Consider the following 23,305-nt stretch of genomic DNA (forward strand, 5'->3'; position numbering starts at 1 on the left):
TAGTCCAGGTCTGGGAGGAGATCCCTCAGGAGACCATCAGCCACCTCATCAGGAGCATGCCCAGGCATTGTAGGGAGGTCATACAGGCACGTGGAGGCCACACACACTACTGAGACTCATTTTGACTTGTTTTAAGGACATTACATCAAAGTTGGATCAGCCTGTAGTGTGGTTTTCCACTTTAATTTTCAGTGTGACTCCAAATCCAGACCTCGATGGGTTGATAAATTGGATTTCCATTGATTATTTTTGTGTGATTTTGTTGTCAGCACATTCAACTATGTAAAGAAAAAAGTATTTAATAAGATTATTTCTTTCATTCAGATCTAGGATGTGTTGTTTAAGTGTTCCCTTGATTTTTTTTGAGCAGTATATATTCTTACTGTCCTCACTGGATATGACAAGCTGAAGGCAAAGCTTTGGAGCATGTTGGTTATACATGCAGTAGTAGTACTTCTACTGTAGTAGTACTTCTACTGTATATTCACAGAGCAAGATAACTTCTAGATATGACAGCTGCAGCAGTACAGCGTTTCTGCAAGGGATGAACTTTCAGACTGAAGACACAGCTGTGTATTATTGTGCTCGGCGGACACAGTGATACAAACCAGCACCAGAGCTGTAAAAAAAACCTTCCTCCAGTGATTCACTGTATTATAGGATTCATTAAATCACATAGAACAGAGATGTTTTCTCAATATCAAATGTGTAAATGAGCATAAGCCCTACTTATCACTGGCTGTGCTGGAAATTTGTATTTGAATTGTTTACCAATTATACTCCTTCCAGACTGATGACCCCAGACCTTGATGGTATTCTAATTGATGTCTATTAAACATTCAATGAACTAATTCATGATCCATTACATGTTTTAATCATTCATATGATAAAGATGACCTCACCAATACTGAACAAGAAAGTCTAAGCTCTGTATGATCAAAAAGATACAAAGAATAAATAATATGTTATAAATAAAAGTATATACTACTAAAAAACTTGAGACCAACATGGTTGTGACTAGATGGAGTACAGCTATGACTGGAAGTCACTTTTTGTAGCAGGTTAGGAGAGCATTTTAGCTAACCCTAAACGTAAACATTTTCCTAACCTTAATCTAATTCTCCAACCCTGCTATGTTAATTCTAACCTGCTGCGTAAGTTCTCGTAACCTGCTGCGTAAATTCTCCTAACCTGCTGCGGAAGTTCTCCTAACCTGCTGCGTAAGTTCTCCTAACCTGAGATGAAAAAGTCACTTCCGGTCACAGCTGTATACCATCTGCTCAAAACACTTCTGGGTTATGGTAATCATTGTATCACAGTCCTGCTCAACATTATCTGCCAGCATAAGTCTGTCTTTATACATGGACAACAGAGTGTTTATAGCTTCCACAGTTATTAAATACATTCATTTGTACTAATATCCCCATTCATGTTATATATCCATCCTCTCCTTATGCAAATTTCACCTAGCCCCTCTTCCTTTCTCTCCCTCTACCTCCTTCTTATATAAAAACCTCTCTGCATCTGAGAGTCCTAGTACGTCCCTCTGAGTCCTGGAGAATAGAGAAGAACAGCTCCCACCAGTTCAGCTTCAACACAAACCATGTTACCTGCATCTCTGCTGCTGCTGGCAGCTGTCTCCTGTGAGTCTCTCCATCAACAGTATAAACTAAAAGGAACATTAACAGCTTCAATATACACTCAGACATATCCATGTTCACAGTGATACTAATACATGGTTTTCATGTTTTTTTCTCCTAACAGGTGTTCATTCTGATGTTCTAACTCAGCCAGGTTCTATGGTTGTTAAGCCAGGAGTGTCACTCACCCTCTCCTGTAGGATCTCCATAACAAGTGATTGTATTCACTGGATTCAACAGCCTGTAGGAAAAGCATAGGAATGGATGGGATACAAACGCGGTATTGGGGGCACTGAAACCAAAGACTTACTAAAGAGAAAAAACAGCTTTTCAGTGGACGCCTCCAGCAATCCAGTGTTTCTGAAGTGGAGCTAAATGAAAACAGGCAAGATTAGATAAAGGATTGTTTTTCTATAACTCAAATAGGGAGCACCAACTAAAGGTGTTGACCCTCCACATCTCTCAAGGCAACAGGAGCACTGGGCCAGTGTCAAGAGAATTTTATCCCAATGTTCTAACCAAACTATTTTATAGCTTTGACCAATTCACCCGAGGTTGTAAATCCCGGGTTCAAAATAAGAATTAGGCAAAGTCTCAGATACTGCAAAAGGTAAGCTCTTTATTCAGAGAACGTTCTGAAGTCAATACAAACATAGTCATTTTATAACTCTCACCCCCCACCTACGCACGCACGCACGCACACACACGCACGCACGCACGCACGCACGCACACACGCACACACACACACACACACACACACACACACACACACACACACTACCAGCCTTGGCAGTTTCTCGCCGTTCCCAGATTAGAGAGGCCTTGGAAGGGCCCTCTTTCCTGGTGTCAGCTTTTTCAGAGTCATAATATGTTTCAGGGTGGAAAACTTTAGTCATTACTTTAAACATATAAATTCCTTTATCAGCCAGCCACTCTTAAAACGTACCTGGGCCAGCACAGGTGAAACACCTTCCCACTAATGAGATGGAAACCAGCTCAGGTGTAACACATACTGACTAACGAGGTGACACCAATTGGTGCACCCTAAGTGTAAACGTGCTAAAAGTCCAACCTCAAAACATACAGTGGCAAGAAAAAATATGTGAACCCTTTAGAATTACCTGGTTTTCTGCATAAATTATTCATCAAATTTGATCTGATCTTCATCTAAGTCACAACAACAGACAAACACAGTATGCTTAAACTAATAACACACAAACAATTATACATTTTCATGTCTTTATCGAACACACCGTATAAACATTCACAGTGCAGGGTGGAAAAAGTATGTTAACGCTTGGATTTAATAACTGGTGTTGTGTGTTCCATCCAAACAACTCAACTTTAGTTTAATCTGTCCACAGAATATTTTGCCAGTACCGCTGTGGAACATTCAGGTTCCATTTTGCAAACATCAGAGTGCAGCAATGTTTTTTTTGGACAGCAGTGGCATCTTCCGTGGTGTCCTCCCATGAACAACATTCTTGTTTAGTGTTTTACGTATCGTAGACTCATCAACAGAGATGTTAGCATGTTCCAGAGATTTCTGTAAGTCTTTAGCTAACACTCTAGGATTCTTATTAATCTCATTGAGCATTATGTGTGGGCTCTTGCAGTCATCTTTGCAGGACCTCCACTCCTAGGGAGAGTAACAACAGTGCTGAACTTTCTCCATTTATAGACAATTTGTATTACCGTGGACTGATGGACATCAAGGCTTTTAGAGCTACTTTTGTAACCCTTTCCAGCTTTTTGCAAGTCAACAAATCTTATATATTAGGTCTTCTGAGATCTCTTTTGATCATGGTATGGTTCACATCAGGCAATGCTTCTTGTGAATAGCAAACTCAAATTTTGTGAGTGTTTTTTATAGGACAGGGCAGCTCTAACCAACATCTCCAATCTCTTCTCATTGATTGGACTCCAGTTTATCTGTATCCTATTTCCAATTAGCTTTTGGATAAGTCATTAGCCTAGGGTTTCCAACCTACACTGTGAATGTTTAAATTATGTACTCAATATAGACAAAACAAATACAATAATTTGTGTATTATTAGTTTAAGCACACTATGTTTGTCTATTGTTGTGACTTAGATGAAGATCAGCTAAAATTTGATCACCAATGTATGCAGAAATCCATGCAGTTCCAAAAGGTTCACATACTTTTTCTTGACAATGTAAATTGAGAAACCACATCCTGAAACAGGCCCTACCTATGTATCGAGCAGGACCGAGCAAGCCCCCATTCTCATCGACGGGGCTGTAGTGGAGCAGGTTAAGGGCTTCAAGTTCCTTGGCGTCCACATCACCAACAAACTAATATGGTCCAAGCACACCAAGACAGTCATGAAGAGGGCACGACAAAACCTATTCCCCCTCAGGAGACTGAAAAGATTTGGCATGGGTCCTCAGATCCTCAAAATGTTTTTCAGCTGCACCATCGAGAGCATCCTGACGGGTCGCATCACTGCCTGGTATGGCAACTGCTTGGCCTCCGACCGCAAGGCACTACAGAGGGTAGTGCGTATGGCCCAGTACATCACCAGGGCCAAGCTTCCTGCCATCCAGGACCTCTATACCAGGCGGTGTCAGAGGAAGGCACTACAAATTGTCAATGACTCCTGCCTCCCTAGTCATAGACTGTTCTCTCTTCTACCGCACAGCAAGTGGTACCGGAGCGCCAAGCTAATCAAATGGCTTCCCAGGCTATTTGCATTGCCCCCCCTCTTCTATGCTGCTGCTACTCTCTGTTATTATATATGCATAGTCACTTTAATAACTCTACCTACATTACCTCAATTACCTCGACACCGGTGCCCCTGCATATTGACTCTGTACTGGTACCCCTTGTATATAGACCCGTAATTGTTATTTACTGCTGTTCTTTAATTATTTGTTATTCTTATCTCTTACTTTTTTTTGTATTTTCTTAAAACTGCATTGTTGGTTAAGGGCTTGTAAGTAAGCATTTCACTGTAAGGTCTACACCTGTTGTATTCGGCGCAAGTGACAAATAAAATGTATTTGATTTGATATCTGATAAGAGAATTATCTAATAAAGGTAAATGAATCAATAAACCATGATGAAATATTAGTCATAGAGCAAGGTTAATGAATAATCAATGTAATGATCAATGTAGGGATCGATTAGTCTGATTAGTTCTGGAAAGTCCAGGAACCACGGGAGAGGGAAAGAAATGTGTGTATGCAATTAGTATAGAGAGATAGAGAGACAGATGGTCAAGGGAGTAAAAGCTTCAAAGAGTCCTAACCTTGAGGGAAAAGAACAGGCTGAGCTCTGGATAGTGATAAACAGTGTGAGAAGTTTATGGGGGTTGCAGGTCACCAACGGATTGTGTGTAAATGCATGTGCGTAAGTAAGCAAGAACTATATAATGACTGTTTTGTTATCCTGACCTCAGAACGTTCTCATGAATAAAGCTACAGAAACCTTTTGCAGAAAGCTGAGTCCTTGCCTAATTATTTTAACCCATTGTCTTACAAACCTTGGGCATTAGTCAAGGCGAATTGATTATTGATTATTATCATCAAAGATATAAAATTCCTTTAACAATTGGTCCTTCGAGCCGGATTTCAAACTGCCGCTGTCGTTCCAAGGAGACACCGAAACCATGCACGGGCGGATTAAATATCCGTAAATCAAAGACCTGGCCCTTTTCTGTGGGTTCTTTACAGGCTGGTGGCAAACTGGTACGCGACAGAGGTGGTGACGAGATTCAACGAACATTGAAAAACTCAGCTGCAAATTATAAGGTTAGTAGACTTTATTCATTGTTTTGGGGAATAGCACCTGTATGATTACATTAAATAAGGAATGAGTGGTACACCTGTGTGTCTGCGTTGCATGATGAGTGATACACCTGTAGGTCTGCATTACATGATGAAATGAGGAATACACCGGTATGTCTGCATTGCATGATGGAATAAGGGACACAATTGGGTGTTGGCATTTGATGAGAAAGTGATTGTTGTGAGTGAAAGACAAAAGCAATTGTTGTGAATGAAAGGCAAAAGCGATTGTTGTGAGTGAAAGACAAAAGCGATTGTTGTGAATGAAAGGCAAAAGCGATTGATAAGAGTGAAAGCTGCATTGCATAGTGAAATGAGTGATACACCTGTGTGTCTGCATTGTATGAAATACACCTGTATGTCGGCATTGTATGTTGAAATGGGAAATACACCTGTATGGCTGCATTGCATGATGGAATAAGGGACACAATTGGGTGTTGGCATTTGATGAGAAAACGATTGTTGTGAGTGAAAGACAAAAGCGATTGTTGAGAGTGTAAGGCAAAAGCGATTGATGTGAGAGTGAAAGGAGGGAGCAAGTAGAGGATTTTAATGTACTCTGGGTGTTAGACGCTGAAATCGATGAATGTTCTAGCTGGTGACCTGGCTTCAGAAGTTCGCGTGGAGAAAAATCGTTTTTAAAGGGAATCAAGTATTCTGCGCGAATGGAAGGCAGGAATCAGTTGTAACTTCAGAAGGATACCAATTCGAAAGAGAGACAGGGTTCGAAATCGACCCTGCGCAACTGTGGCCACTGCATAAAACTAAACTAAGTCTTATGGTGAGACCTGATAACGTAGTAAAAGGGTCAAGAGTCAATAGGGGGATAGTCGGTCCCTAAATTCGGCTTTGGGTCTGATATCTATGGGTGAAGTGAGACCTAATATGGCGGAGTGAGAAACAGATATTGGTGTCAACAGTTACATGAAGCAACAGATAAATAGGCTGTTAACTAGGGCTTTACGACCCCTGGAAAGTAGTTTATAGTTGCATACGTATGCGACCTAATGTCCGATCAAGAGTCCCCTCTATAGATAAAGTTTCGAGAGAGATAGAGTGATTATGCTGGGATGAGTGATTGCATGTGAGGTGAATCCAGTCAACAATCGTGAGAAGAAAAACAGGCAGTAAAACCTAAAAATAAAACGGGTTGCGGTGTTTGTATATCAGGATTGGTGTGGGGGATCAATCATTCTAGCAGAACATCTCTATATTGATAATTAAGGAAATTAATAGGTGTTGTTACACATAAAAGATATATTGATAAAGTCAAGAGTCACAGGGAACGACAGGAAAATAAGAAGAACTTATAGTCGTATACGCGTGAGATATAAATAATATGTCAGGAAGCATGCGAATAATTATTCTAAAATTCTAGATTAATAACAGTAAATAGCATACACATAAAGATTAAAAACGAGTAGACACTGATTGTATTTGGTCCAGAGTTGTATAAATTAATGTGAAACATATATTGATAAAGTCAAGAGTCACAGGGAACGACAGGAAAATAAGAAGAACTTATAGTCGTATACGCGTGAGATATAAATAATATGTCAGGAAGCATGCGAATAATTATTCTCCAAATTCTAGGTTAATAACGGTAAAATAGCATACACATAAAAATTAACAACGAGTAGACGCTGATCGTATTTGGTTCGGAGTTGTATAAATTAAAGCACATAGAATAAAAGATAGTTTAAGGTTCTTACGAATAATATTTCTAAAATTCTAGATTGAGAGAAGAAACAGAATAAATACGAGTGTACTTTAACAACATGGGTAGTAAATCCTCTAAGGAGATCCCGGTATTGACGGGAGGTGAACGGTTCATGCTGGGAAAAGATAAGAGGAACATTTTATTTTGGCCCGAAATGGAGGAAGAAATACGATTTTGATGGATGTGTAAATGTTGAAAGATTGGAATTAAGGATAAAACAAATACATAGGGTCTGTGGGGATAAGACAGAGAAGCAGCGCACAGAGGGCTTTGACACTGCTCGGGTTTGGCTGGCAGAAGCTAGGAAGAGAGCAGAAGGGGCCAGGGATAAGGGTGTTGCTAACAATGATTTGGGTAACCAGGAGCAGACAGAAAGGAGAACAGGATTTAGCAAACTTATTGAGAAAAGTGGATAGAGACACTGTAGACAGAAGGGGAAAAACAGGGAGACGCGCTGACAAAGACGGAGAGAAGATGTGTTTTAATTGCGATAGAACAGGACATTTCGCCAGAGACTGTGAACATTGTAACCGAGTAGGAAACAACTACCAAAATTGTAAACATGAACAATAGCATTGTGGTTCAGTGGTAGAATTCTTTCCTGCCATGCGGGGGACCCGTGTTCGGATCCCAGCCCATGCACCATGGGACTAAAATTAAATGTAATTATTGTTATGTTTTGACTGGAACGATACGGTAGTTAGTGTTTGTTTAACCTGTTAGGGTATAGGTGGCAGTATTGAGACTTTTTTGAAAAAAGATGTGCCCATTTTTAAATGCCTCCTACACATACCCAGTAACTACAATATGCATATACTTATTATATATGGATAGAAAACACCCTAAAGTTTCAAAAACTGTTTGAATGGTGTCTGTGAGTATAACAGAACTCATTTGGCAGGCAAAACCCTGAGACAGATTCTGACAGGAAGTGGATACCTGATGTGTTGAATTGACTTTGAGCCTATGCCATTGAAAAACAAAGGGGGTTAGGAATATTCTGGCACTTCCTATTGCTTCCACAAGATGTCCCCAGCCTTTACAAAGTGTTTTGAGTGTTCTACAGTGAGATCTGACCGAATAAGAGCCATGGAACGTGATGGTCCATCATTCACCCTGGCGCGCGATTTGATGGTGGGTACTCTCATTCCGAAACGTTTTAAAAGAAAACCCAATGGTCCGCCTTGAATTTTATTCATGTTCTGGTTAAAAAAGGCCCTAATGATTTATGCGATACAACGTTTGACATGTTTGAACGAACGGAAATATATTTTTTCCGTTCTTGAAGTGAAGTGAAGTCCGGCTGGCTTAGATCATGCGCTACAACACGGAGGTTTTTCGACATAAATGATGAGCTTTTTTGAACAAAAATACATTCGTTATGGACCTGGGACTCTTTGGAAGTGACATCTGATGAAGAGAATCAAAGGTAATGGATTATTTATATAGTATTTTCGATTTTAGATTCCTCCAACATGGCGGTTAGTCTGTATCGCGATGCGTATTTTTCTGGCGCAGTGCTCAGATTATTGCAAAGTGTGATTTCCCAGTAAGGTTAATTTAAAATCTGACAAGTCCATTGCGTTCAAGAGATGTAAATCTATAATTCTTTGAATGACAATATAATATTTTAGCAATGTTTTCTAATATTAATTAATTATTTTGTCGTCATGACTTGACTGCCGGTATTGGAGGGAAACGATTTCCTGAACATCAACGCCATAGTAAAACACTGTTTTTAGATATAAATATGAACTTGATAGAACTAAAAATGCATGCATTGTCTAACAAAATGTCCTAGGAGTGTCATCTGATGGAGATTGTAAAAGGTTAGTGCATAATTTTAGCTGATTGTATGGTTTTGGTGACGCATGTCTTTGAATCGACAATGCATTGCACACAGCTATTGTCAATGTACTCTCCTAACATAACCTAACTTTATGCTTTCCCCGTAAAACCTTTTTGAAATCGGTAAACGTGGTTAGATTAAGAAGATGTTTATCTTTCAAAGGCTGTAAGTTAGTTGTATGTTTGAGAAATTTGAATTTGTACATTTATTTGGTTTCAAATTTGCCGCTCTTGAAATGCACCTGCTGTTGATAGGGTGCGCCACAGGTGGCACGCTAACGTCCCAGGTAGCCTCAAGAAGTTAAGATAGAAACCGAATGTTTTGATAGCTTGTTTAGTTTAAATAGGAAGACAGATTCTTTCAAAATAATAGCGGGGCGAATTCGATAAAGTACGTTGTTTGTGGTCTAAATGGCCTGCTTAAAGGATTTATAGAGAATGGGAGTTTTATTTGAATGACGGAATCAAGGAAAAGGCAGTTATTTAAATCTAATGAATTATAAGGAGCGGAAATTAATAATTGCGACAGAATTGTGGCGATATACATGATATTTTTTTTAAACCCTTGGACATTTCATAAGACTAGAAACCAATACCTAGAGAGATTAAAGGACGTGTCCAACGCTAATAGTGGGTTAATAGAATCCCCGGTAGTGGATGGATTTGATGCCCCGTATTATCAGCAATTAAAAATTGCTTTCCTCAGTGGAATGCGTCCCGAGATAAATCGTGCCACCAAACAGAACCTCGTAGGGTGGGGGCTAGCAGATCTGAGGGAAGTAAGAGAGGCCAGAGAGGGGGTCGAGACAAATACAGAGAGAAGGTCAGGCGCCCACAGAAAGGCATGTTCAATCACCTAAACCATTGAGGAAGTTTAAAACTAATGATTGGGGGGAGTACAATGGAATTATAAGTATTATTAGGTTTTGTTTATAGTCAACTTTTGGGTTTTTGAATCAGTGTGATAGGATGAAACGCTGACCAAGTGGTTATTTTATGGAAAAAGAAGCGCTTAGCTCTCTTTGGAAAAAATAAATAAATAAAAAATTCCTAGGGACATGATATCTTAAAGGGGTATACACACATGGCATTTTGGAAGTTTTGTTTTCTGAGTTTTAATAAACACATGAAATTCTTTTGATAGGGAATGTTCTGGGAACCTGGGATACAAAATGTAGATGAAGTTCTAAGCCTTAAATTGTTTAATGTAGTAAGAAACACGGTTCTGAAAGGGTGGTATGACTTTTGACCTCTAGTGGCTTCCCTGTGTGGTCTGATCAGCCACATTGAAAAGCCATTTGGATGGTGAATTTAAGGTCATTGGTGATATTGAATTTAAGGGAATTTGTAGAACTGATAATTATGATGGAGTTAAAGCTCTTAGACACAATTGATAATTTGAACCAATGATAGGACTAAAAGGGCAAAGCCTTAGACTAAGGGTAGGCTTCCTTAAGTCTATTTTCCTAGAACATTAAGGGTAAAATAATTTTTCTTGGTGGAGTAAATCAGATTAGTCATTTTGATCTGATTATGTGATTTGAAAATATTTTGACCAGTAGCAGGGGTATTTTTTTACATGATCTAGATATGTTTATTTTCCCTTAGGAAGTCAGCTGTTGTTGAATTCAGTGTAAGAGATTTAACACAACAAGGCTGTGGAATTGATATACTAGTATTACTATATTTTGTTGTGAATAAGTTTAATAATGGTAGACTTATGTCAACAGGACAGGGATACATGACATCTGTAGGTGATCCAGGATTATTGAGGGTATCGAGATAAATTTAAGTAGATATGCAATATCTAGACAGGTTGATTTTTCTAAAGTTCAGGAGTGCAACCAAGGAGACAATGAGACATTTAGTCAATATTTTGGAAACAACCATATTATGAGAAAAAGCTGGAGACAGATAGATGGGCAGACAGAGAGATCCTCCCCTGCACTGCTGAAACCTTGAGGGTCGGGGAGTAGCAGGAAGAAAGAAGGGGGGCCAGCAGGAGTAGATAGGAAGAGAATTTGGTTCACTTAGCTTTAGTATATTAATTCATGGAGAGACTATCGGCTCCGTTGGCAGGCATGTATTTTAGTTTTGATTTTAAGTTTATGTTTGGTAAATTCGCTAGGAGGAGATATGAAAGCTTAGTTGGTTTCAGGTGTTAGACACTGAACCATTGCCCAGACACTATTCTGCACAGTAGGCCGAAATAGTAGCATTGACTAGAACCGGGGGAATAAGAAAGGAGAGAAAAGTTACTATCTACACAGACAAGCACATAGACATTTAAAACCATACAAAGCAGCATAGATACATCTTAAAGACGATAAGAAACTTGACATAGGATTGTTAAATGATAGCCAAGGATGAAGGCCCCAGGAAGAATTGGACATGTGGAAAATGAAAGGGGGCATCCTACAAGAGAAGGTCTGACAGAAGGATAATTTACTGATCTTACCAAAGAGATTGTATGGATACGCAGCAATATTGATACATAGGCTAAGCAATGTATCAAGGGGAGGGAAGTATAGTAGAGTAGTTAGGAAAGAGTGATGGCCTAGAGGATAATTACTTAAACAATTTTTTTTGTAAGAAGATCCATTCCAACATTTGGAATTGGACTTATTGAAATATTCCGAATTGAGGGGAAGAAGGGGTGTTTAACAGTAACAGATAAGGATAGCAAATGGGTAGAAGCTTTCCCAACTTACTTGGTGGACATGATTATGGTAGCTAAAATATTAACCTGTTTGGGATAGGGGGCAGTATTGAGAATTTTGGAAAAAATATGTGCCCATTTTTAACTGCCTCCTACACCAACTCAGAAGCTAGAATATGCATATTATTGTTCAGGTTTGGATAGAAAAAACCCTAAAGTTTCTAAAACTGTTTGAATGGTGTCTGTGAGTATAACAGAACTCCTATGGCAGGCAAAAACCTGACAAGGTTTCATGCAGGAAGTGGCCTGTCTGACAAGGAGTCGTGCGTCTTGCATCTGTTAATTGAAGAGTAAGGATCTTAGCTGTAACGTGACAATTCCTAGGGCTCCAATAGGCTCTCAGAACCCGGGAAAAACCTGAACGATGATGAGGCGGCCTCTGGCTGAAACAGATTATCGCCTTTTCCAAGTGGCCGATCAGAGGACCATTGAATGAGGCGCGTGCACGATTCGCCCCCGTGGAGAAATTTCATTCGGCTGTTTAGGCTCATTGCAGATTCCCGGTCGGAATATTATCGCTTTTCTACGAGATAAATGGCATAAAAATTGGTTTTAAACAGCGGTTGACATGCTTCGAAATACGGTAATGGAATATTTAGACATTTTTTGTCACGCCATGCGCCATGCTCGTGACCGTGATGTAGCATTCTGATAGTGTCTAGAACTCACGAACAAAACGTCGCTGTTTGGATATAACGATGGATTATTTGGGACCAAACCTACATTTGTTATTGAAGTAGAAGTCCTGGGAGTGCATTCTGATGAAGAACAGGAAAGGTAAGAACATTTTTCTTATAGGAAATGTGATTTTGGTGAAGGCTGAACTGGGTGTGTGTCTAAATAGCTAGCCCGTGATGGCTGGGCTATGTACTTAGAATATTGCAAAATGTGCTTCATCCGAAAAGCTATTTTAAAATCGGACATATCGAGTGCATAGAGGAGTAATGTATCTATAATTCTTAAAATAATTGTTATGCTTTTTGTGAACGTTTATCGTGAGTAATTTAGCAAACTGTTAGTAAATTCCCCGGAAGTTTGCGGGGGGTATGCTTTTTCTGAACGTCACATGCTAATGTAAAAAGCTGGTTTTTGATATAAATATGAACTTGATTGAACAGACATGCATGTATTGTATAACATAATGTCCTAGGTGTGTCATCTGATGAAGATCATCAAAGGTTAGTGCTGCATTTAGCTGTGGTTTGGGTTTATGTGACATTATATGCTAGCTTGAAAAATGGGTGTCTGATTATTTCTGGCTGGGCACTCTCCTGACATAATCTAATGTTTTGCTTTCGTTGTAAAGCCTTTTTGAAATCGGACAGTGTGGTTAGATTAAGGAGAGTCTTGTCTTTAAATAGCTGTAAAATAGTCATATGTTTAAGAAATTGAAGTAATAGTATTTCAAACGATTCAAAAATCACGCCACTGAATTCAGGTGGCTGTTACGTAGGTGGGACGAATTCGTCCCACCTGCGCCAGAGAGGTTAAGTCAAGATATTATCCCTAGAGTTGGTTTACTAGGAGCCATCTCTTTAAATGATGGATGACAGTTTAGCTAATCAGGTAGAGCCTATGGAATGCCAGAGTTAGAGATACTAGAACAGGCAGACATAGAAGTTGAAGAAATACTAGCAGAGCACATGAGAAGACTGTTTGTTAACCAAACCCGTATGTCCAAGATTTTGTGTCCAACAGGTGAATTACAGGAGAAGGTGATTCACTCAATCCAACCAGGAGACTGGGTGTGGATCCAGTCCCTGAGGAGAAAAAACTGGAAGCAACACCGTTGGGAAGGCCCATACCAGGTTCTGTTAAACCACTGCCTTTGCCATTAGAAAAGCTGAGAGAGTCACTTGGGTCCACGTTACCCACTGCAAGGAGGTATGTACACATATGAACACTGCTGATCACACACAGAGTTAGGAGAAGAACCGATACCAACAGGGTCCGGGGGTTACCTCCTTTAATGAAGATTTCCTATCCCGACTGTTCATCACTGTGTGTGCTCCTAGAGGTGTGAGTATGGGGTGGTACCTAGCAGAGAGACTAAGGGCAGGAGAGGGTTGGCGGTTTTTGGGAGGAGTAGAGACTCTGAGCTGCATCATAGTCTAATCTGACTGATACATTCAGATCCACCACCTTCTGGCACTAATCATACGATACCGTTGTCATTGAGAAAAAGTAGAGGATAAACTATATAATACACTGATGAGTGACATACAGAATAAGGAATCAAAGAAGATCAAGATGTAGAATTTAAGGTAAACATTAAACAATTTCCTGGGGAAGCAGACAACTGTACAGGAATTGGGGTTGGCCAGATTGAAGTACTCAGCCAACCCACCTTGGTTCACCTAAATTCCGGATGAATACCAGTGTTATAGATACAAGAATGGCACCGAGAACTTTGATGATTTTAATGACTGAAAGGTAATTGGTAATGTGACTGACTTAGGTTTGAGAGATGAATAGAACATTCTTAACCTCACAGCACCTATAACTGATGAAGGGTGGGCTAGTACCAGCAAAGGACGCATACGACAGAAATGACCACGAAGGGTGGTTAGCTTGCGCCCTGGGGTTATAGGTCCAACCAGTTCGAATTAGTCGTCAGAGGCCAGTTATAGGAGGCTAAAGTAGGCACAGGAGGAGTTTTGATCAGGATGGGAGTAGCTTTGTCTAGATGGATGCTATTGGCATCCTCAGGGAAGTTCCATATGAATACAAAGCTATGAATCAAATATGTGAAGGCTTTAACACTACATTATTTCGGTGGTTGACAATAAATAGAAATGTGGATTGGATTAATGACATCTTTTATAATCAACAGAGATTCATGAATGAAAACGGGGATGCAGTAAAGAGGTTCTCTGACCAATTATCCACCACCCCCCTCATGACCTGGTAAAATAGACTGACTCTCGATATGTTATTGGCAGAATTTCCCTCATTAAAATGCAAATCATTTTATAACATTTTTGACATGCGTTTTTCAGGATTATTTTGTTGTTATTCTGTCTCTCACTGTTCAAATAAACCTACCATTAAAATTATAGACTGATCCTTTCTTTATCAGTGGGCAAACGTACAAAATCAGCAGGGGATCAAATACTTTTTTCCCCCACTGTACTTCAACATGATCTCTGCTGTCTATTTCCACTGTTCATGGTCAGACACTGACTGAGTCTGGACCACTGGTTAAAAAGCCTGGAGAATCCAATAAACTGAGTTGTACCACCTTTGTGTTCACGTTCAGTAGATACCATATGGCTTGGATGAATCTTGGACTTGAGTTTGTTGCCTTTATACACACTGGTGGTTCGAGTCCATTCTATTTCCAGTCAGTCCAGTGTAAATTCACCCAGAGATGACTCCAGCAGTAAGCTGTACCTACAGATGAACAGCCTGAAGAGTGAGGACACAGCAGTGTATTACTGTGCCCAATACATACAGTGAGAGATAGTGGTGAGAGAGCTGTATAAAAACCACTTCCCCATGGAACACAGACAACCAAATGTATTTATGATGAATGGTTTAATAGCACAAGCTCAGCCATACTTTAAACACATACATACATAAATAAATACATACATACATACATACATACATACATACATACATACATACATACATACATACATACATACATACATACATACATACATACATACATACATACATACATACATACATACATACATACATACATGAATATAATGATTAGGTGGGTACTTATATTTGTCCTAATGTATTGGAAATGTGTTTTTTTTCTTCATATTCCATTCCCACTGAGACCCTCAGAGAGTGGGGACACGGACAGAATTACCAATAATAAGCACCCATGTCATTTGAGTCCCATAAAGAATGTTTAACTATTCTCAGGAGTTACTACACATCATATCAGTTTCATCCCCTATAAGTGTAGTGTTAAAAACGGACACATTATCACATAATATCCCCCCATTTTGCATTAAAATTCCCAGTCCTTTTATACCTGACTGTCTTCATTATGCAAATGTCATCTAACTCTCTCCCCCCTCTCCCTCATATAAACAGGCTCTATATGTGTGTCATAATACGTCCCTATAAAACCTCTCTGTATGTGAGAGTCCTAGTATGTCCCTCTGAGTCCTGGCGAGTAGAGAAGAGATCAGCTTCAACACAAACCATGTTCCCTGCATCTCTGCTGCAGCTTTCTCCTGTGAGTCTCTCTGGATTTGGGGGAAAGATAGAACAATAAGCAATGGCTTTGGTTTAGTTAAAAATATGATTTAATTTGTAGTGAGTTACATTATAAATGCTTTGTCCACAGGTATTTACTATGAAGAACTCACTCAGCCAGCTTCTATGACTGTCCAGCCAGGTCAACCACTGACCATGTAACGGCCGCCGTCAGAATGAGACCAAGGTGCAGCGGAGGATGTGTTCATCTTAAATGATTTTAATGACCGAATGAACACTTGCAAAAGAAAACACGAAAATGACAGCCAAACAGTTCTGTCAGGAATAACAAAACACTAGACAGAAAACATTCACCCACAAACCCCAAAGGAAAAACAGGCTGCCAATGTATGACTCTCAATCAGCAACAATGATCTACACCTGTTCCTGATTGAGAGCCATACACGGCCGAAAGAAAGAAAACCACCAACATAGAAAAAGAAACCTAGAACGCCCACCCATGTCACACCCTGGCCTAACCAAAAATAGAGAACAAAAAACCCTCTCTATGGCCAGGGCGTTACAGACCATCTCCTGTAAGGTCTCACATATGGAATAAACATATAGTCACTTGTGTCATAATTATTATGCTTTAATAACAGCATATTTTCCATCATTTTGGTCAAACTGTATAAGAAGTAAGTATTAATGCATCCATTCCATAGTTTAAGGATTTATGTTTGATAATCCATTCTGTTCCACACCGGCCCTGCTCTCCTTTTCTCAGTTGTGTCTGTTTTTCTCACACACCATCCCTCTCTCTTCCCCTCTGTGACCCTTACAGCTGTGTGGCACCACGCTTGATGAACTCCAGTCTGTCACCTGGGTGTTTCAGGGTCCCAGTTTAGCAACTCTGATGATTCAGATAGACAGTTAAAGCAGTTAAGTAGCCCAGGGACTGTAGGGACTGTTCCTATACACTTTCATGATCTAATTCTCACTGTCTTGTTTCAGCTGAGGAGAAACTGCCTTTTTGCATAAGCCAGCTGGTGGCTGGTAACCATACAATGTTTCAACGATATGAACACGATTTGCATTTGGTTTGAATAAATGGTGAGATGGATCAAAGAATCAAACAATTGAATCACTATTTAATATATATTATAGACCTTGTTAGCAGTTGTATTAATTATATGATTTCATATTTTCATTCACTGCTACTCATCACACACAATGTTATTGACAGACCATATTCATGGTTTGTGTTTGTAATAGATATAACACACTTTTCAAGAATTGCATTGAACAATGTGGTTTCTCAAAGCTGCCCTGGGAAATTCCCCCTAAATACTTTAGTATGTCTTGGGGGGAATGTGTTTAAGAATGCGTTTTTATTTGTCGTGTCTATCAAAATGCGCATTGGGCACAGTAGTTCAAAGCTACCCAAGCATGACTGCCCCAGGACACACCTGCACTCTGATAAAGGCATTTCCCTGATATAGCATCTTGATTAACCCTAAAAAGCAGGAGAGCAGAGAATTGGTGATCAGGCGACTTTATTAGCCAAGAGCAACAAACAGACGGGCGCAAACAGCTACAACTCAAGCCAACCGGCAAAAGTGACAAGTGCAAAATACCGTCAATAATATAACAATAAGGTTCACCAAATTCCCCAAATAGGGTACAGGCAATGCCCAGGATGAAAACCAGACTGGCGCGAACAACAAACACAAAACAAAAACAATTCCACACAAAGACATATCGGGAACAGAGGAATATATATATGCAGTGTGATTAGGGAATGTAAACCAGGTGTGCAGGGAACAAGACAAAACAAATGGAACAATGAAAAATGGAGCGGCGATGGCTAGAAGGCCGGTGACGTAGACCAACGAACGTCGCCCGAACAAGGAGGGGAGCCGACTTCGGCGGAAGTCGTGACACATATTAGTGATCTATTGTCTTCCTTCTCTTTTCTCTATTAGGGGTGTATGGTCAGAGTCTGGAGGACATTCCCTCCAGTCCAGTCCGGAAAAAGCCTGCAGAACCTCTCAGCCTCTCCTGTAAGGGATCTGGCTTTACCTTTAGTAGCTACAACATGGCCTGGATACATCAACCTGCAGGAAGAGCACTTGAATGAATGGGCATTTTAAGGAGTGATGCAAGCAGAGATGCAGAGAACATGGTTTGTGCTGAAGCTGAACTGGTGTGAGTTGTTCTTCTCTACTCTCCAGGACTCAGAGGGACGTACAGGGACTCTCAGATACAGAGAGGGTTTTATATAGGAGGTGGAGGGAGAGAAAGGAAGGGAACATGGGTGGAATTTGCATAAGGAGAGGATGTATATAATTAATGGGAATATCTGTAGGGGAAAAAATATGTAACAACTGTGCAAGCTATACATAGTCTAATGTGTTCTCTATGTAAAAAGCCAGACTGATACTGGAGGATGATGTTAGGCAGGACTCTTATACATTGAGCTTTACACTCTGCCAATATTGTTGACATCATAACCCATTAATGTCAATTGTCCCCAGTCTTTATATTGTTGCATATATCTGTATTTATATCATAATACTTTGTATCTTTTTGATAGTGCAGAACTTAGACCTTCTTGTTCGGTCCTGGCCAACTTTATCATGTGAATGATTCAAACATTAACGTAATGGATCATGAATGACTTCATTGAATGTTTAATAGACATCAATTAGAATATCATCAATTCATATCAGGAGTATAACTGGTAAACAACTCAGATATACATTTCCAGCTCTGCCAATGATGGGCTTATATTCGTTTACATATTTGATATTGAGAAACATCTCTGTTCTATTTAATTTAAAGAGTCCTATTATACAATGAATCCCTGGAGGATGGGTTTTTGTACAGCTCTGGTCATGGTTTGTATCACTGTGTCTCACAGAGATGAACTAATCATCCCTTCTTTAAGCCACAAGTGGGTGAGCTAGGTTAAGGTGAACTGAATGGTTTTTATAGTAAGGTATCATTATACCGTAATTATTTCCCCCTTATTAAAATGTAAATGAACTCACTGTCTCTATAAGTGAACTTTTTAGGTCAAATGAACCTGTTCCCAGTCTCTGACTCTTCATCTTCCCACCCACTGAGGAGGAGTCAATGCAAAACTCTGACCTCATCCATCACCACTTATCTCTTTGCAGAGTGATGGAAAGGGACTGAAGCACTGACTAGACTGAAGAACAGGGACACACCATAACTACTGACAGTTCATTATTAAGTTTTCGAACACAAACACATTCAAAGGGGTTTTCCTTATTTTTACTAACTGTTACATTGTAGAATAATAGTGAAGACATCAAAACTATGAAATAACACATATGGAATCATGTATTAACAAAAAAAAGTTAAACAAATCAAAGTATATTTTATTCAAATAGCCACCATTTGCCTTGATGACATCTTTGCACACTCCTAGCATTCTCTCAACCAGCTTCACCTGGAATGCTTTTCCAACAGTCTTGAAGGAGTTCCCACATATGCTGGGCACTTGTTGGCTCCTTTTCCTTCACTCTGCGGTCTGACTCATTCCAAACCATCTCAATTTGGTTGAAGTTGTGGGATTGTGAAGGGCAGGTCATCTGATGCAGCACTCCATCACTCTCCTTCTTGGTAAAATAGCCATTACACAGCCTGGAGGTGTGTTGGGTCATTGTCCTGTTGAAAAATGATAGTCCCACTAAATGTAACAGGTGTAAGATATACTTTATGTATTTCACCGAAAATCATTCATATTTATTTTAATTTATTATTTTAAGATTATTTTAAGATGTATTACATTACTTTCAAGAGTGAATTATTTTATTGTATTTCTTATCTAAATTGTCATCTAAATTGTGTTAATGTCATCAACGGGAGCCATGCTCTTACTCCTCAGTTTGCTCAGAGCGTGATGAGGAGAGGTAGGTGTTACGTATGCTCCAGTCTTTTGAATGCACATGTTCGCAAATGTTTACAAATTCACAAGATAAGACAAGCAAATGTTATATCGTCACTGATTTAGTGTTGCATTACTGTTTAAAGGAATATATATTCATGTGAATGGGGATAATGTTCGAGTGCAACTTTGCAAGGCTAGCTCAACTATCGTTAGCTTTGTGGCGGGAGGGGGTCTTTCAGGCGCAGACATCGTGAGTTTTTAAAATTATTTTCTCATTGGTTTTCTGCACTGTCTTTTATCAGGCATATATACTTCAATGGAGTCCAGACTGCAGCAGTAACTTTTGCCTTGTATTTGTGTCCATTCCATGCAGGTATGTTGTGAAATGTGACGATGTTGTATTTCATGTTTAACCTCTCTGGCGCATGTGGGACGAACTCGTCCCACCTACGTAACAGCCACTGAAATCCAGTGGCGCGATTTTTGAATCGTTAGAAATACTATTACTTCAATTTCTCAAACATATGACTATTTTACAGCTAATTAAAGACAAGAATCTCGTTAATCTAACCCCACTGTCCGATTTCAAAAAGGCTTTACAACGAAAGCAAAACATTAGATTATGTCAGCAGAGTGCCCAGCCAGAAAAAAATCAGACACCCATTTTTCAAGCTAGCATATCATGTCACATAAACCCAAACCACAGCTAAATGCAGCACTAACCTTTTATGATCTTCATCAGATGACACACCTAGGACATTGTGTTATACAATACATGCATGTCTGTTCAATCAAGTTCATATTTATATCAAAAACCAGCTTTTTACATTAGCATGTGACGTTCAGAAAAAGCATAACCCCCGCAAACTTCCGGGGAATTTACTAACAGTTTGCTAAATTACTCACGATAAACGTTCACAAAAAGCATAACAATTATTTTAAGAATTATAGATACATTACTCCTCTATGCACTCGATATGTCCGATTTTAAAATAGCTTTTCGGATGAAGCACATTTTGCAATAATCTAAGTACATAGCCCGTCATCACAGGGCTAGCTATTTAGATACCCGGCAAGTTTAGCCTTCACCAAAATCACATTTTCTATAAGAAAAATGTTCTTACCTTGCTTGTTCTTCGTCAGAATACACTGCCAGGACTTCTACTTCAATAACAAATGTAGGTTTGGTCCCAAATAATCCATCGTTATATCCAAACAGCGACGTTTTGTTCGTGAGTTCTAGACACTATCAGAATGCTTCTTCACGGTGTCGCGCATGGCGCATTGGCGTGTCAAAAATGTCTAAATATTCCATTACCGTACTTCGAAGCATGTCAACCGCTGTTTAATTTAATTCAATTTGTTTAACATATCTAATTTTAATTTTTATGCCATTTATCTCGTAGATAAGTGATAATATTCCGACCGGGAGTATGCATTGAGCCTAAACAGCCGAATAAAATTTCTCCTCAGGAGCGACTCGTGCACGCGCCTCATTCAAAGGTCCTCTGAGCAGCCACTTACAAAAGGTGATAATGTGTTTCAGCCTGAGGCTCCCTCGTAAACCTTCAGTTATTTCCCGGGCTCTGAGAGCCTATTGGAGCCCTGGGAATTGTCACGTTACAGCTAAGATCCTTACTTTTCAATAAAAAGATGCAAGACGCACGACTCCTTGTCAGACAGGGTACTTCCTGCTTGAAACCTTGTCAGGTTTTTGCCTGCCATAGGAGTTCTGTTATACTCACAGACACCATTCAAACAGTTTTAGAAAATTCAGAGTGTTTTCTATCCAAACCTGAACAATAATATGCATATTCTAGCTTCTGAGTTGGTGTAGGAGGCAGTGGTGTACAACATTTTATAAAATGTAATGAGTCTTTTGGAAATATGAACATGTACATTTTGTACAATCGGATGGTGAATTACTGCAGTATGCTGTTGTAGCCATGCTGGTTAAGAGTGACTTGAATTCAAAGTAAATCCCAGACAGCCTCACCAGCAAAGCACCATAACACCTCCTCCTCCATGCTTTACACATGCGTAGATCATCCAGTCACCCACACCGCATCTCATAAAAGACAGGCTGCAGTTTCTGAGGCTGGTAACTCTAATGAACTTATTCTCTGCAGCAGTGGTAACTCTGGGTCTTCCATTCCTGTGACGGTCCTCATTAGAGCCAGTTTCATCAAAGCGCTTGATGTTTTTTGCAACTGCACTTGAAGAAATGTTCAAAGTTCTTGACATTTTCCATATGGACTGAGCTTCATGTCTTAAAGTAATGATGGACTGTTGTTTCTCTTTACTTAATTGAGCTGTTCTTTCCTGTCACGACTTCCGCCGGAGTCGGTCCCTCTCCTTGTCCGGCCTTCTAGCCATCGCCGATCCACTTTTCATTTTCCATTTGTTTTGTCTTTGTTTACTACACACCTGGTTTCAATTCCCCCATTACATGTTCATTATTTAACCCTCTGGTTTCCCCCATGTTTGTGTGCGTGTTTGTTCTGTTGTTCAGGCTGTTACTGATGGCTGGTATTTTGTTGCCGGGTTTTGTTATTACGCCCGTTTTTTTGTGGTACTGGTATTTTTCCCGCACCGGAGTATTGTTTTTATATTGGTGTTTTCTTGTATTAAATACCTTGTCCACGCATCTCAGCTCTCCTGCGCCTGACTCATTTCACCAGTTACCCACAGCCTTGACATTGCCATAATATGGACTTGGCTTTTTACCAAATAAGGCTATGTTTTGTATACCTCCCCTACATTGTCACAACACAACTGATTGGATCAAACGCATTAAGAAGGAAATAAATTCCACAAAATAACGTTTAAGAAGGCACACCTGTTCATTGAAATGCATTCTAGGTGACTACCTCATGAAGCTGGTTGAGAGAATGCCAAGAGTGTGCAAAGCTGTCATCAAAGCAAAGGGGGGCTATTTGAAGAATCTCAAATATATTCTGATTTGTTAAACACTTTTTTGGTTACTATTTGATATGTGATATTTCATAGTTTTGATGTCTTCACTAATATTCTACAATGTAGAAAATAGTGTAAAAAAAAAGAAAAACCCATGAATGAGTAGGTGTGTCCAAACTTTTGAACGGTAGTGTACATATATTTATTTATTTTTTTTTTTAAATTTTTTTACATCTCCTAGATTTAGGACAGACACTTCAAAGCTCTGTTTCTTATGATACATTTTTTGACTCTCCTTTTTGTCATTTATGAATGTGATATTCAATGAGTTTCTTTGAGCTTTAGTAGTAATGGCCAAAATCAATGTTATCAAATCATTTTTATATATTTATTTTTTGATACCTAAAGGGGTCCTAAAATTCCAAATCAAGTAGTGAAATGATCCATAGTATGACCATCTTAACTAAACAATTCAATATGTCAGCTTAGCACCCCCACCCTTCCCCAACGTCTTCGGCTCTGAAGAAGTACCAGCTATTGTACAGGTTGGGTACGACAGCCTACAGGA

This window comes from Salmo trutta, chromosome 32, assembly GCF_901001165.1.
Source record: "Salmo trutta chromosome 32, fSalTru1.1, whole genome shotgun sequence".
Lineage (NCBI taxonomy): Eukaryota > Metazoa > Chordata > Actinopteri > Salmoniformes > Salmonidae > Salmo > Salmo trutta.